Source organism: Cyprinodon tularosa, unplaced genomic scaffold (genome assembly GCF_016077235.1).
Source record: "Cyprinodon tularosa strain WSP-4 unplaced genomic scaffold, ASM1607723v1 ctg1270, whole genome shotgun sequence".
Taxonomy (NCBI): domain Eukaryota; kingdom Metazoa; phylum Chordata; class Actinopteri; order Cyprinodontiformes; family Cyprinodontidae; genus Cyprinodon; species Cyprinodon tularosa.
The window spans coordinates 71,668-85,785 of NW_024038082.1; positions in this window are offsets into that span (position 1 = coordinate 71,668).

The window sequence follows — 14,118 nt, forward strand, 5'->3', positions numbered from 1 at the left end:
TGTGTGTGTGTGTGTGTGTGTGTGTGTGTGGGTATGTGGGGGGTGTGGGTGTGTACGTGTTTATGCGGGGACTTGTCATCTTCAGTCTGGCTGCGTCTTTGCTGGGTTCAAACCCAGTTTGGTGTAATTGAATAAGTCAATGAAAAAAGAATTGTGTAAAAGAATTGTGTAAAAGAATTAAGTTGTAAAAATTATTTGTTTTTGTACATCAATTGTTTGTGGAGGTAATATATGGACAAAACTGATTAATGAGAAGAAATCAGAAATAAGAGAGCCTGAGGTGAGGGGCTTAAACTATTTAATGAGGGCTGTGGGAAGAAAAGCGGCAATTTTTGTTTTCTGTTTCTTTGTTACATTGCTGGTAACTGGAGGGAGGCTGAGGCCCAGAGTATCTTGTATATGTTTAGTTTCTTTTGCACCCTGTTTTGAGTTTTTGAGCTCAATAAATCACCAACACCGGTAACCCGACTGAGCCTGGATTCTTGGAGGCCAAAGAACCCCGTCACAGTGACCCAAATCATCACTGTTACTGTTATTATATAGTAAATTAAATCATTACTGTTAAATTATATGTATTGTCCAATTGTTTATTTGAATTCTTATTCCGGGTTAGTTGGAGACATACACTAGGCTATATCAGCCCCACCAAAAATATTTTTCACCAGCCGCCACTGCTTTTCATCTGGATCTTATCCAAAAATAAACAGAATGCAATGAAATATTTGCTTTGGATATAATTTAGGGATACCTTTTGGTCGAAATTAAAGAATGTTTAGCATCACCTCTTGTGAGATGGAAGAAATAAAATCTTGATAGTTAGACAAAGGGATTTTTTACGCTTAGCAGAGGATGATCAGCCACATATAGTTTATTAAGTAGTGAGAGCAGGAAGAGCCATACTGCTGAGAGCGAACCATCAGAGTGGAGCGTAAAGCGCAGACTCTGAGCTAATGCTAATGCAGAGACGCATTTCAGCACAAGCACAGCTGGAAGATCAGAGTTAGTCAGAGTTCAGCCCACAGTACCGGTTCATTCTGGGTTATTTTCAGCCTGCCGCAGACTGTCGTGATCCATTTGTGGTCATGCAGAATAAGCAGTGCTGCACGCAGGTGGGTGCGTGGCCAAACAGGAAGCAGCAGCACGGCTGATTCTGCTTAGCAGATTACAGCAAAATTATGCATTTGAAATGTCTGACCGACGACCTGCTAATTTTTATTTAGCCAACGAAAACTCACACCCATGAGTTGTCATGTTTTCACCTTAAAAGATCCACGTTTAGCTCGTCACTTCTCATTATAGTCATGAAAGAAAAGAGCGGGATCATCATTGTTGACGAAAACACTGTTGATAGTAAAGGGAAAAGGACCCATCACTGATCGGCTGCCCGTGTTACCTGGAAAAGAGGAACATGGTAGAAACCTTTCTTTCCTGATCAGAAATAGCAGATTCCTGAATGGTTGCTGTAATATAAGGACTGAGTGAACTACAAGCTCAATGTTTGTTCAGTTGATAAAACTGTTTAGCCATTTCTGGGATTTTTTTTCTGCAGTAAAATAAAACAGCTGATAATCGTTAGAAAATAAAAGCTTTGTATTCTTATTTTATTTTGTGGGGCTGATCTGCTGATGTATAAAATGTATAAAATTCAAACCAGAGTTTTATGTGAGGATGTGACTAATATTGAAGATGTGCCAACAATCAGCTGGCTGGTTGACTCTGGGGCTAAATTTAACCCTCCCCCCCTTATTATGGAGAGCACCTACTGTAAGGTAGAAGCCTCTGCTTAGGGCCCCCACTGGCCTGGGGGCCAAAAAGGATTTGGCTTCTCAAATATTTGCTGAGTCCAAAAGGTGAACTTTGTTCCTTCATTTGGTCATAGGTTGTAATGTTTTTCTTTTGTTTTACTGGGCAGCTCAGTGAAGGCATATCCATCTGGTTTGTAAATAAACCAACATGGGCAAAGAAACCGGTTAAGGTTTGCCATTGTACTGTACCATGTAATCTGACGGATGTTTTGATATAAAGATGATTTCTGCTTACTTTGCTTTCTGTTTCTAATTAGAAATGTGTGGCAGCCTTTGGCTCAGGGCTGAACCATGAAGCGGGAGTAGAAGAATATCCAGCTTTAGGATAAACTTCCCACCGAGCCTCTTTCTGTCCCGCTGGCATCTTCAACCAAAGGAAAACTCAGATCTATGCCATACAGATGTCCATGATGGCCGCTCAGATGCAAGCAGTAACAACGAATAAAGCATTTAAACTGTTTCTCTACATGAACAATATTTTGGAAAAAATCAAACCAGTAAATAAAGTTAAAGAATTTTGTTTTTTGCTGGATACAAAGCTTTTATTGGAGGGTTCCAGTTTAGAAGGTTTTACAACTAAGAGATGTTTTTATATTTTTAAACTGATAAATTATGGTAATTTTCAGTACTTTCAGATCTTTAGACTGCATGCTTGTTGAGACGACCAAGACTTTGGGAATCAGTGGCGTAGATTATCCTAACGATGTCTGGGGAAAATCTTGTGACAAAAAATCTTGTGACAATAGCTGCACTATACCTTTAGCCCAGCTGGAGGTGCTGTTAGGAACCAAAAAAGCCTGATAAACAAACTCCTTTTTCATCCTTTATAAGGAGAAACTTGTTCTCTTTAGACTCTGGAGAAAGCTAAAAAAAAATTTTAATTTAATTTCTTGCAAATCTGTGGAGTTATTAAAGCCTCAGGATTTATTTACAGTAATTGATTAACAAACATGTCTTTTCTGACTTTCACAGCATAGAAACTAAATGTTTGGTAAACGTTTTAATATATCAGAATAAAGCAGATTATCAGTCAATAACAGGCTCCTCATTGGCTGATTTTGTTGGACACTGACCGGAATAAAAACAACTGCTGCTGGAGATGTTGTTCCTCATTTATAATGTATTTGATAAAGTCTTAAGTATTTTCTGGGTGTTAAGGAAGCCGACAAATGGTGGAAACACCAACTTGTTCTGAAAGCTTTTGCCCCCTGAAGTCGTTTAACCTAGAGCTACCCTTCCAGTTCGTTTCCTGGGAGAGAGTTACCTGCTTTGACTGCTCTTAAATTAAACGTATAGTGGAGGTGTCATGATGTGTTTTAAAGGTCTGACCCAAAGATGCAGAGAACTACTCAGAGAACCAGGAAAAAGGGTTTAACAGGTTTATTGAGGAAAAGGTAGAAGGGGGTAAATGGAACTCAAAGAACTGGTAAGCAGGAACTAGGAAGTGTTTGGGGGGTTTCTTCTCACTTTGAATCCAGTAAGTGTGGGTTGATCCAGAGAAGAGGGGACGCGTTGAAGAGTGGACAGGTAAATATTCTTTGGACCCGGAGGAGCAATGGAGCGGACTTTCACTTGGATTTTCGTGAGGGACTTGAACGGCACATGTGGAGGTTTCTCCCCTGCTCAGTGTGAACTCAGTAAACAATCCTTCCAGGGGAAGAAGGCCAAACATCCAGTATGCAGGAAGACTTCCTGCCAAAGGTAAAGACAAAAAAACAAGGTTAGACTCAGAGAGACAAAGACTCAGTTTAACTCAGTGAAACAAAGACTCAGGTTAGGCTCTGCTAATCTAAGCATGGCTAGAGTACCCAAAACTGGCAAAGACTCTGGCGTCCAGGTAGAGACAGTCCACTGCTTAAGTACTCCTCCAGATAATGATCCAAAGAGCCGCAAGGTGCAGGGAGGACCAACAATGACAGGGCGCCACCTGGTGGTGGAGGGAGAGACAGACACAAAACAGACCACACTAACTGGATTCCTGACAGGAGGATGTTCTCCTTCCGGGTGGACAATCTAAATAAGCGGTCCCCCTAACTGTCAGGTGACGTGTTTACGTAAAGCCATGCTACGTGCTCGTCCCCATTTTCACTGAATCCTCTGCAGAGAAATACCTCCGCTCTCGCACACTGATGAGAAAACGGATTAGAATATGAACAAACAGGGAACTTTTAATCATATTATTATATTTTCATATTTCTTATGCATGGATGCGTAAAATTAACACTTTTTGTGTAAATGCAGAGAAATACCTGCCTGCCGAGAATTACCTTCCCGTCGCAGAAGCGTGCATCACCTTAAACTCGCACACTGATGAGAAAATTTAGGGATTGATTGATGAATGAAAAGGGAACTTTTAAAAATATTCTTAATATTTCCATTTCTTATGCATGAATGCCCTAGAATTAAGATGTAGATTTGTGAAAATCCTCCACTATACCTTTAAGGCTTTGTGAATCTATAAAGTAGAAAGTGTAACTGAATCTATTCCAGAACAGATCTGTTCAGGACAGAGAAATTGCAGCCAGTCAGCTCAGCTGAGGACTCAAGTCGTCACCAGGTGATGGCATCCAGAAACTGAACCCTGAACAAACATCATCTCCTGCCTCTCATACCTCATGAGTCCATGTGTTGCTGTTTAGCTGTTCACCATCAACACCTTTACCGCTTTCCCTGCCGCATCTATGCTTCACAGACATGTTCTTCTCTATCCATCTAGTCCCAGGATGTTTGGTTATCCTGAGCTTATTGTTCAGACAGAAGAGCTGTCCTGATTAGGTAGCCTCCGTACCACACAGTGATGCACTATGTGAAGGAAGGCCATGCACTCTGCTTAACAGACACATGGCTAATAAAGAATATAATCCCAACAACTACTTTTAATGCAGCATAAAGACTTATTCTGCTATCTTCTCTACAGCAGTATTATCAGCCATGATGGCTGCCATCTGTAGATCACACTCTGATGGAGGAAGAGACAAAGCTGTCTCTAAATGAGATGCTTTAAAATCACCTTTTCTGGTTGATTTCTTTCAGCTGCTTTTACGTAACCACATAAAAAGAATCCACCATCTTAAACAGCATATCTGCTATCCTCCTAAGAAAATAAACCCCACGGTTCCTTTTTCACACAAACAGTCAACAGCTGTAATTTTAAAACCTCAGACTGCAGTGAGCTGCTGCACTCAGGCTAATAACCATAATCTGCTCTAGCTCAGTGTCAGCAGTCCTCTCAGAGTTCAGGTCGTCAGCGGTGCAGTCGGTAGACACTAAACAGGAGTTTCCTTTTGATGCTAGTGTGTGAAAAGCTTTTAAAATGCAGCCTCCATCCCATCGGTTGACCTGACAGAGCTGGAATAACCTGCATCCACACTGATCAGGGCGTCACACTTTTTGAAATGTTTTCCTCAGTAAATAAGTCAAGTTTGGTCCCATTTATTGTCAGTTTCTCCTGCATTAGGAGCAGCAGAAGGTTTTTAAAGTGAGTATCACAACTGAAAGGCAAATAAACACAAAAAGTGCTCAGCCTTACGTTCTGAAGTATCTGGATTCATTTATAACATTTCTGTGAGTTTCTCAAACATCCTCTGATTATAAAGTGAGAAAAGTGCAGCTTTAGAGTGTAAACATTGTTCAGTTATCAAAGGTTCATTAATACACGCCTGACCTCTGGGCTGCTGCTGCCTATCTGCTGTCTATCCCCATAGTCCCAGTCTGCCCATTATCATCAGTCCAAAACCGTTTCAGAGACCATGGCATCAGAGAGCTGAAGAGGTTTCCAAGGAGAATCCAAGCCGAGGTCATTAACACAGTCTAAGTCATGTAACCAGCAAAATCAAGGAAGTCAGACCAAAACCCCCACTGAGCAGAATAGACAGGGAAAAGGCAAAACAGATCAGAATCAACAAGACAAAAACAATTTAAAGAGTTACTCCTTCCGAAACAGCTCAAATAATCTGCCGCTGTTCCGTCTGTTGTCGGAACAACCTTGCTCCCACTTCCTCTCCTCCACGGCCATATCTAGACCCACAGGGTATAGTGCAGACCACACTTCATAATTGAACAATAATCAAAAAATATCTGCATCAAGCTCACTGCGACACACTGCTGCAGGGAATATAACCAGCCCTTGAGAGGCAAATGGCTAAGGACCCAGGGTGGAAGGCGCCATGTGCAGCTCAGACTCATGAGATGGTCAAGCTGCGGGCTGTCATGAAGTTGTCCATAGACATCTTGAACACATGGACTGGTCCATGTGACTCCAGTCAGGTTGGTCTGGAACAGTAGTCAAACATGTAGAGGGGTGATTTTAAAATGATCTTCTGCTGAAGGGCCCAGATGTGCTAAATTCAATACGAGCTGTTCTTCTCAGGTTCCCAAGTGGAAGATTTGCTGCCCTGGGGGAGATGTGAAAGATTTATAATTCATTATGGCTTGAAGACCGAGACGTACAACTTCATTGGTTCCTGTGGCATGACTCTGAAGAGGAGGAGCTGGGTGAGTTTGCAGTCACTAGAGTCAACATTGGTGATCAGCCAGCTGGATGTATTGCTCAAGTTGCTTTAAGAGAGACAGCTAATTCCGCCTAGTTCAGCCATTTTGTGGAGGAGCGGAGAGTAATTGAAGAGCATAGTTATTTTGATGACATTTTAATTCCTTATAACACCTTGAACCAGCTCAAAATTATCAGAGGAAATGTGGAGCAGATTTTGAATGCAGGTAGGTTCGAGTTAAAACCACAGGTCTTCTCTGGTCGAAGTGGAAACCAGCCTACTGGGAAACAGGAACAGGAGGCTACTACAAAGATGATTCTGCCAAATCAGCTCAAAGAGGAGGACAACAAACCTCTTGGTCTTGGCTATACAGTGGAAGATGACAGAATCCATGTCATGCTTGGAATAAAGTTTTCTGGAATAAACAGGGTTGGTGTTCCCCTGTTACCATACAATGCCTGTGTCTAAATGCTGTTGGTTTGTGAAGATCACAACAGAGGTCATGAGGGAGTGGCTGCAACTCTTTTGAAGGTGAGAAAGAAAGCATGGGTCATCAAAGGACAAAGAATAGCTCAAAAAGTCATTAACAATTGTGTGATCTGCAAGAAAACCAGAGCCAAATTATGTCATCAAGTAAGTGGGTAAGTACCTCAAGAAAGAACTCGACTCACAGCCCCATTTGAGTTTCTGACAGTTGACCTGGTTGGACCATATCGGGTTAAAGACGATGTGAAGAGGAGAGTCATGGCCAGCAGAACAATTTACATAGAGCTTGCTAACACTATGTCAACTGAAAGTATTCTAATGGCTTATCAAAGATTTACAGGTATTCAAGGTTATCCAAAAAGATCTGGTCTGATCCAGGGACCAATTTCATTGGTGCCAAACCTGTTCTGGAGGAGTTGTATACATTTCTGGATGGGTGGAACAGGTCCGCCATGGAAGAAACTTCAGCTCAGAGTGGAACTGAATGGCAGTGGAAAATCCAGCCAGCGGATTCCCCTCATCGCATAGCTCTGCTGAAGCAGGCTGTGTTCGCGATTGTGAAAAGGGCATCCTAGAGCCTGGGAAGACAGTCAGGACTAAGCTTAAGTGAGCTTCAAACAACACTTCAGTTTGCTGCCAACCTTGCAAATGAAAGCCCCATCAGCCAGGGTACAGCGCCGAGAAGACACTGTGCAGTATGTCACTCCTAATTCACTTCTGCTGGGACTTACATCATCAAGTGGTGACTGGAAAACCTTTGATTTCACAAGTTATCCCTACAAGACACTTCAAGAAGTGCAGCACCAGGTTAACAAGTTCTTGAGGTCCTGGAGCCAGCTTCCTGGACCTAATCTTTTTATCAGAAGTAAATGGCACACTATGCAAAGAAATGTTGCAGTCGGAGACATTGTTTGCATGTGAGACCAGAATGCATTGAGGGGTCATTTTAAGTTTGGGAGAGCTTTAATCCAGACTTCAGAGGCATTGTACGGGATGTGAATGTTAAAGTCGTAACAAGTTTGTGCACTTCAGAGGTGAGGCCCGCATCCAAGCATCCTGCATCCAGCATTCTGAGGGACACTCAGATTACAATCCTTCACAGAGATGTCAGAACACTGGTTGTCCTGCTGACAGCAGAGGAGCAGGCAGGAAACCCAGAAGGGGGTCGGACTGTAAATTAATTGACTGATAGATGCAATCTTTCCAGCAGTTTCTGTGGGAAGGTCAAGTGGGAGGTGTTGAACTGAATTCATGCCCCACCCTCCTCTTACTCAGTATAGGTGAGGGCGTCTCCCAACCTGTAGATAGCAGACTCCAGGTGAAGATAATCAAGGAATTAGTTGGGAGGTGTTCACTCACTGTGTGAACATTGTGTGTCCTGACTTGAAAAAGAGCTATATAAACACAGATTGTTTTAATTTAAAAATGACACATGTGCTCATTTCCAATATGTCTCCCTCTCATCTCCTTACTTGGATCCTCTGTCTCAGTTCTGGCTCAGTGAGAAATTAACATGCTGTCTCTCACTGCCCAATGCTTGACTTGTCGGATTCATCTTATCTCATTGAGACATGATTGAGATCAGATCTAGATTATTGTGAGATCTCTTTCCTTACTTTTTCTAACTTCTGAATTGCGGCTCAAAGGTTTTTTTCTCAACTCAACCCACTTATGTCTTTGTGACGTTGTGTCTCTTATTAGCTCCTCTCTCTTCTGTTGTTCATCTGAGATTGAAAATCAGATGAGCAGCACCTCTTTCCTATGGGCAGATTAAATGGTTCAGATAACAGCAAATAAAAAAGCCAGAACCCTTCTCTCAGTTATTACTGTTTAATTTACTTTGATGTTTTTAACCATTTTATTTTGCTTCCCTTTGCTTATTGTTTGCATATTAATAATTAACAAATATCTGGAGTCCTTTTGCCATTCGATTTCTAGCTGAATATCTCTGAGTTTGCTGATCTTTGTCCTTCCGAACTTCAGCATTTCTTCTTCTACATCTCCTTTTTAAAGCTCTTCTGATTCCTTGGTTATTGCTCTACCCTGCTGCTGTATTTAAACTCACTGGTTCTTACTGCTCACCGCTGGTTCCTCCTGTTTCCCTCTCAGTCTTTAAACACAGAAACATCTTTTATGAATCTCTGAGTTTGCTTAAGCTTAGGTTTGATAACTAGGTAACCTCTCAGGGCTTCGAAGGCTCAATCCTTATCCACCTTATTCTGACTGCTAAGTCTAGCGTTAGCAGAAAGCTAATAATAACAGTGATGAAAGGCATAGGCTGCAGATGAGAAATTAATTTCTTATAGTCTCTTTAAAGGATCAAATGAGGTTATGTCATAAAACGGGACAGATGGACCCAGTATTCAAGGTGAGACAGTCAGTAGGAAAGTTCAAAATGTTTATTAAAATAAAAGCAAACAAAACTAAAGTGGAGCTGCTAGGATCTGAGGCTCACGGATGCTGCAGGAGGGGGGCAAGGCACTGCCCAATCTCAGACACTCTGGTTCAACAGACCATTCCATCTCCCTGGAAAGGGGCGCAATCCAGCCGCTGGACTGAAGACTGACTGAAGCATGTGTCACCCAGAGTGTCCCTGGTGCAGCAGTCCTGGAGGACTAGCAGGAAGAAGATCCTGGACAGGGATTCAGAACAGACAGGAACAGGCAGATCAGACAGGATCCAGGCATCCTAGAGCTCCCAGGCAGGTTCAGAGTTCAACAGAGTCCAGAAACTTGACAAGGCAGACACACCTAGTAGCAGACAGGATCAGGTGCAGACGAGCAGGCTCAGTGGAAGAGGGTAGCAGAGACAGGACGTGGAACTAGAACTTGAGCAGGACCTTTAGACTGGTGTCCTCCTTGGAGCCAGGCTTACTGGATAAAAACTGAACCTCCCTGCGTAAAGAGCCAAAAACCCATAGGACTCTGCAGTGGAGGAACAGTGGACGATCAGGAGACGAGACAGACACAAAAACTTCCTTCCACTGGCCGCTAGGATCCTGGACATGAACCGTGGCATAAACTGAACAGACAGACTGAACAGAAAACAATATCTAATCATCTGCCCATGATAGCAGGAACTAAGCCCAATATAAGGGAAAGTGGCAGATGGATGAGATGAATGATAATTAGGAGCTGGAAAGAGTGAAGCAGGTGAACGGCATCAGTTATTAAGGCCAACTACCACAGCAGAATATGACAGATGAAGCTTCCTGCCATTACATCCTTACTCCTTCCTTAGATGGTGACATCATCCAGGTGAGTTTTATTCACTACTACACCATTAAAACAACTTGTTCGCTCTCAGACAGCAGCTCATACAGAACGGCTTTGTAGCTCCTGAACTAATTTTTTATTTTATTGTTTTAAGTAAAGCCTCCAATCCAGCAGTTGTTCCAGCTGTTTACCTCCTTTTCAGAGCTCTCTGTGAGCTTCTTCTGTCGCCGCTGATTACAGACCCAAATGGCTAAACATCTCTATCCTGCTTACACAAACAGTTAGCGAGGTCTAAACATTTGCAGCGGATGATTCACATAGATCCCACCTCATAGGCAGAGGCAACCTTTGGAGCTTCTCTATGACTGTGGAGGCACACTGATTATAGAGGCCAGCAGAGCCCCCCCCCTCACTGGTAGTCAGATGAACAGGTCTTCCCTCATGTGTCTCTGCATGGACCATCGGTGGGGGTAACTGTCTTTTGTTCCCATAATATTAAAATCAGGAAACCCTGCAGCAGTGAGACGACGCGTCAGCGGCGCCACATTTTACTCCACTTTATCTGAAGCAAGGTTGGGATATAGCCGGCAGCCAGTAAACAAACACAAACAAGTGGCTTTTAGTCGTATAGTTTGGGGGGGGGGGGATTTTGTAGATTGAATCAAAGAATAAACTAAAGTCCTGGAAATGAATGTTGGCGCTGAATGCTGACGATCTCTGCTCCAGGAGAAACCCAGCATGGCCAGCGCTCTGTTGACTCTGAGTCCAGCCAACCTTTATGATTCTAATCCTACATCTGGGTCTAACCTTTCTGGGCCCAAAATGTCTAGATCCGTAAAGATGGCATCAGATACAGTTAAATGAGAGCTTTGGACGCCGGGACGCCCTTCAGGAAACGGGACACCATGTTTCAGCGGAACCTCAATCATCTCTGCCACCAAAGATGCAAACAGAAACAAGGGTCCCATGGGGGGCCTGGGTGTTAAAGGTCACTACCAACTCTCCGCTCCCAGCTTCCTTTTAATGAACGGTTGTAAAATATACTAAAGAATTCAATCAAACTTTAAAAGGGGCAATTCTTTCTCCAGTCTAACTCAGTGAGCATCCAGATACAGAGCAGACTGGTACTCCATGGGGGCGGGGCTTATGCAAAGCTCTGATCAGTAGGTGGCAGTGGAAGTGGAAGCTAAGCTCTGCATTATGACTGCAGGCTGGAGGAATCTCCTCTGCTTCCCACCTCTCTCATTCATGGCCTTCATGGTGTCGTTATCATGAGTTCCTTCTCAATTTTATTGTTTCCTGCATTTGTCTGAACATGGATGATGGTGCAATCTGACACTCAGAAACTGAAGAGCCATGGAATGCAGCCAACCACCCTGGATGTAAAATAATGGACAGAAAATATGAACAGAAAATGAAAGAGCCTAGAAAAACTTCTCAACGAACATCAGTGTCAAATCAGATCATCTGTTGAGGCTAAAATGCACTTAATGAGAGATGACAAATAAGGAAACATTGATGGAAACAAACCATTAAAAAAGTCAGACTGGAATTCACCAAACTGCATTTAGACCAGAAACAAAGCTTCTAGAAGAACGTCTTCTGGACAGAGCACACGAAACATGGAGCTTTATTCCAACAAACATCCAAATGAAGACAAAAATGAAGCAGACCCAGAAAAAAAACAAACATGGAAGAGGCTGTGTTATGCTGTGGGCTGCTTAGCTTCATCTGAATCTCTGCAGGCTCCAATGAAATCTCCAGGCTATCAGGGACGGTAGAGAGAAATGTGCTGCAGTGTCAGAAAGCTTGGTCTCAGCAACAGGATCAGGAGCCAAAACACAGAAACAACAGAGAACAGCTGAGAGGGAATCATTGGGCTGAAGGGGCCCCTAGGGGCCCTGACCTCCATCCTACTAAGCACCTATGGAAGGAGCTGAAACAGGAAAGGCAGCCTGATGCTGTGTTCACACCAAACGCAGCAGGAACAGCAAAAACACGCCTGCTGCTTCATTTTTGATGCTTGTCTAAGTTTAGTTCTGACACGCAGTCCTGCTGCAGCTGCACGGTGGATAAAGTGTGTCTGAGGCACGTTGGGCAGAGCTACTCTATCCTTTCTTTGCCTTGCTGCTATATTTGCTGTAATCAGTGGGAATAAAGTAGTTTTAATATGTTTTTAAGTGAGAAAGTCCACCTGAAAACATGGTCTGTGCAGTCAGTTCATCCAGATTACCATCCTGCAATCAAATACTATTTTTATGTCGGAGCGGCTCAGCGCACCAGCGGGATAATAAAAGCGAACATATTCTGTCGGCAGGTTTCTACATTTTAAGTTAATTTAGGCGTTAATAAACTGTTTTAAAGGAGTGATTATGGCGCTCTGCATCAGCAGTGCTGTGTCTGTCTCCCTGCCAGCTCCCAGATCAGCTTTTCTGATTGGTTGATGTGGCGCCTCGAGCAGCAAAAGTTCAACTTTTCCATCTCGAGCAGTTGCTGCGTTTGCGGCACGTCGCGCGCGTCAGATGCTTAAACGCTCCAGACGTGCTGCGTCTGCTCACCAAAACGCGCTGCAGGGCATTTTGCTGCGCCTTGACGCACGTCAACCATTGACTTTGCATGTAAACCAGCTGCTCCTGCTACTCCTGCTGCGTTTGGTGGGAACGCAGCTTGAGACCCCTGCATGAGGAGTGGAGCAGAATAGCTGCTGGGAGGAACAGAGGGCTGATTGACAGGAACAGGAACCAATCATAGCAGAGGTCGAGTGACACAATTATACATAATTTTAGTCCAGGCCTGTTTCATGAGTTTAGGAAAAGGAGGAGTAGCGGCAATCTTAAGCAGTCTTAAGCAGATTCGTAGTTATAAGTCTTTGTAGCAATTAAGCAGTTTCTCCCATTAGCGGTTTAAACAAACAAAGGGAAACAGACGGATCCTAACTAAATAAACATCTCTTTTGGATAATGTCTCCCCCACGCCATGCATGAAGCTGGTGCTGAACTGGAGAGCTCCTTCAATGACAGACTGCTGCACCCTAAATGCACCATGGTGCGTTATCACAGATCCTTCCTCCCAGCAGCTGGAAGACTCTAGAACCACCACTGATCCCAACAACCTCAATAAGTTGTTATATTCATGCTGATTTTGAACAGTTGCTACTTTAGTCAGTTAAATAACATGCTGCTGTCACTTTGAACATCTCTGATGTTGCTGCTATTTTCAAATATCCATTTCCGTCAAAATGTCCATAGCTGCATATTGGTTATTTATTCTCCAGATACAGAGTATTTATATTCTAAATGGTTCTCAATGGTTCTGAAAGTCCAAAATTATTATCACTTTTTATGTCCCAAGATTTATGATAGTAATCTGGAGGTTTTGAAGAGTCATGTTTCTTTCATGATGTTCCACTTTAATGCAGGATGTAAGCAAGCATTGAAGGAATAAACTGTCTGTCTGCAGATGTCTCTAAAGGCTGTTAGGCTGGAGGACACATTGGATCTAGTTTACATGATTGCTTTTGTCTTGTGGTTGTAAAGATGTTTGGTAAACCACTGGAGTCTGAATCCTACTGTTCTAATTAAATGGGCTACGTTCCCATTTAATTAGAACAGTAGCAGCAGAGTGCTAAATGAGGAGAATCCATGCAGATGAATATCTTGCACATTTGTCTCTATTGTATTTGTGTCTCCTTTCACTCTAGTGTTTCCTGACTGTGATTCTGATTTGATTCTGCTTTGCCAGGGCTCTTAAGTTGGTGTGGGACTCAGGATAGTTGATGTGGCCGTCAGGATAGCCTCCGACCTGTAGACCTGATGGAGACCAGGCTGCTAATCAAATAGTTAGGAAAAAATGTATTGTGGAGAATTATAACATAGATGTACTTCCTAATAAAATTTATCTCTTTTTCTGTCTGCTTCTGTCTCCTTGAACCCCAGTCGGCCTCAGCAGATGGCCGCTCACAGTGAGCCTGGTTCTGCTGGAGGTTTCTTCCTGTTCAAAGGGAGTTAAACAGGAAGCAGCTCAGCTAAGGTTTGTCTCCAGGATGATCTTTACTGCATCTGTTATTATAAATGCTGTGTGTACACGTAGTGATAATGGGTCAGGTCGCACTTAATTATTCAC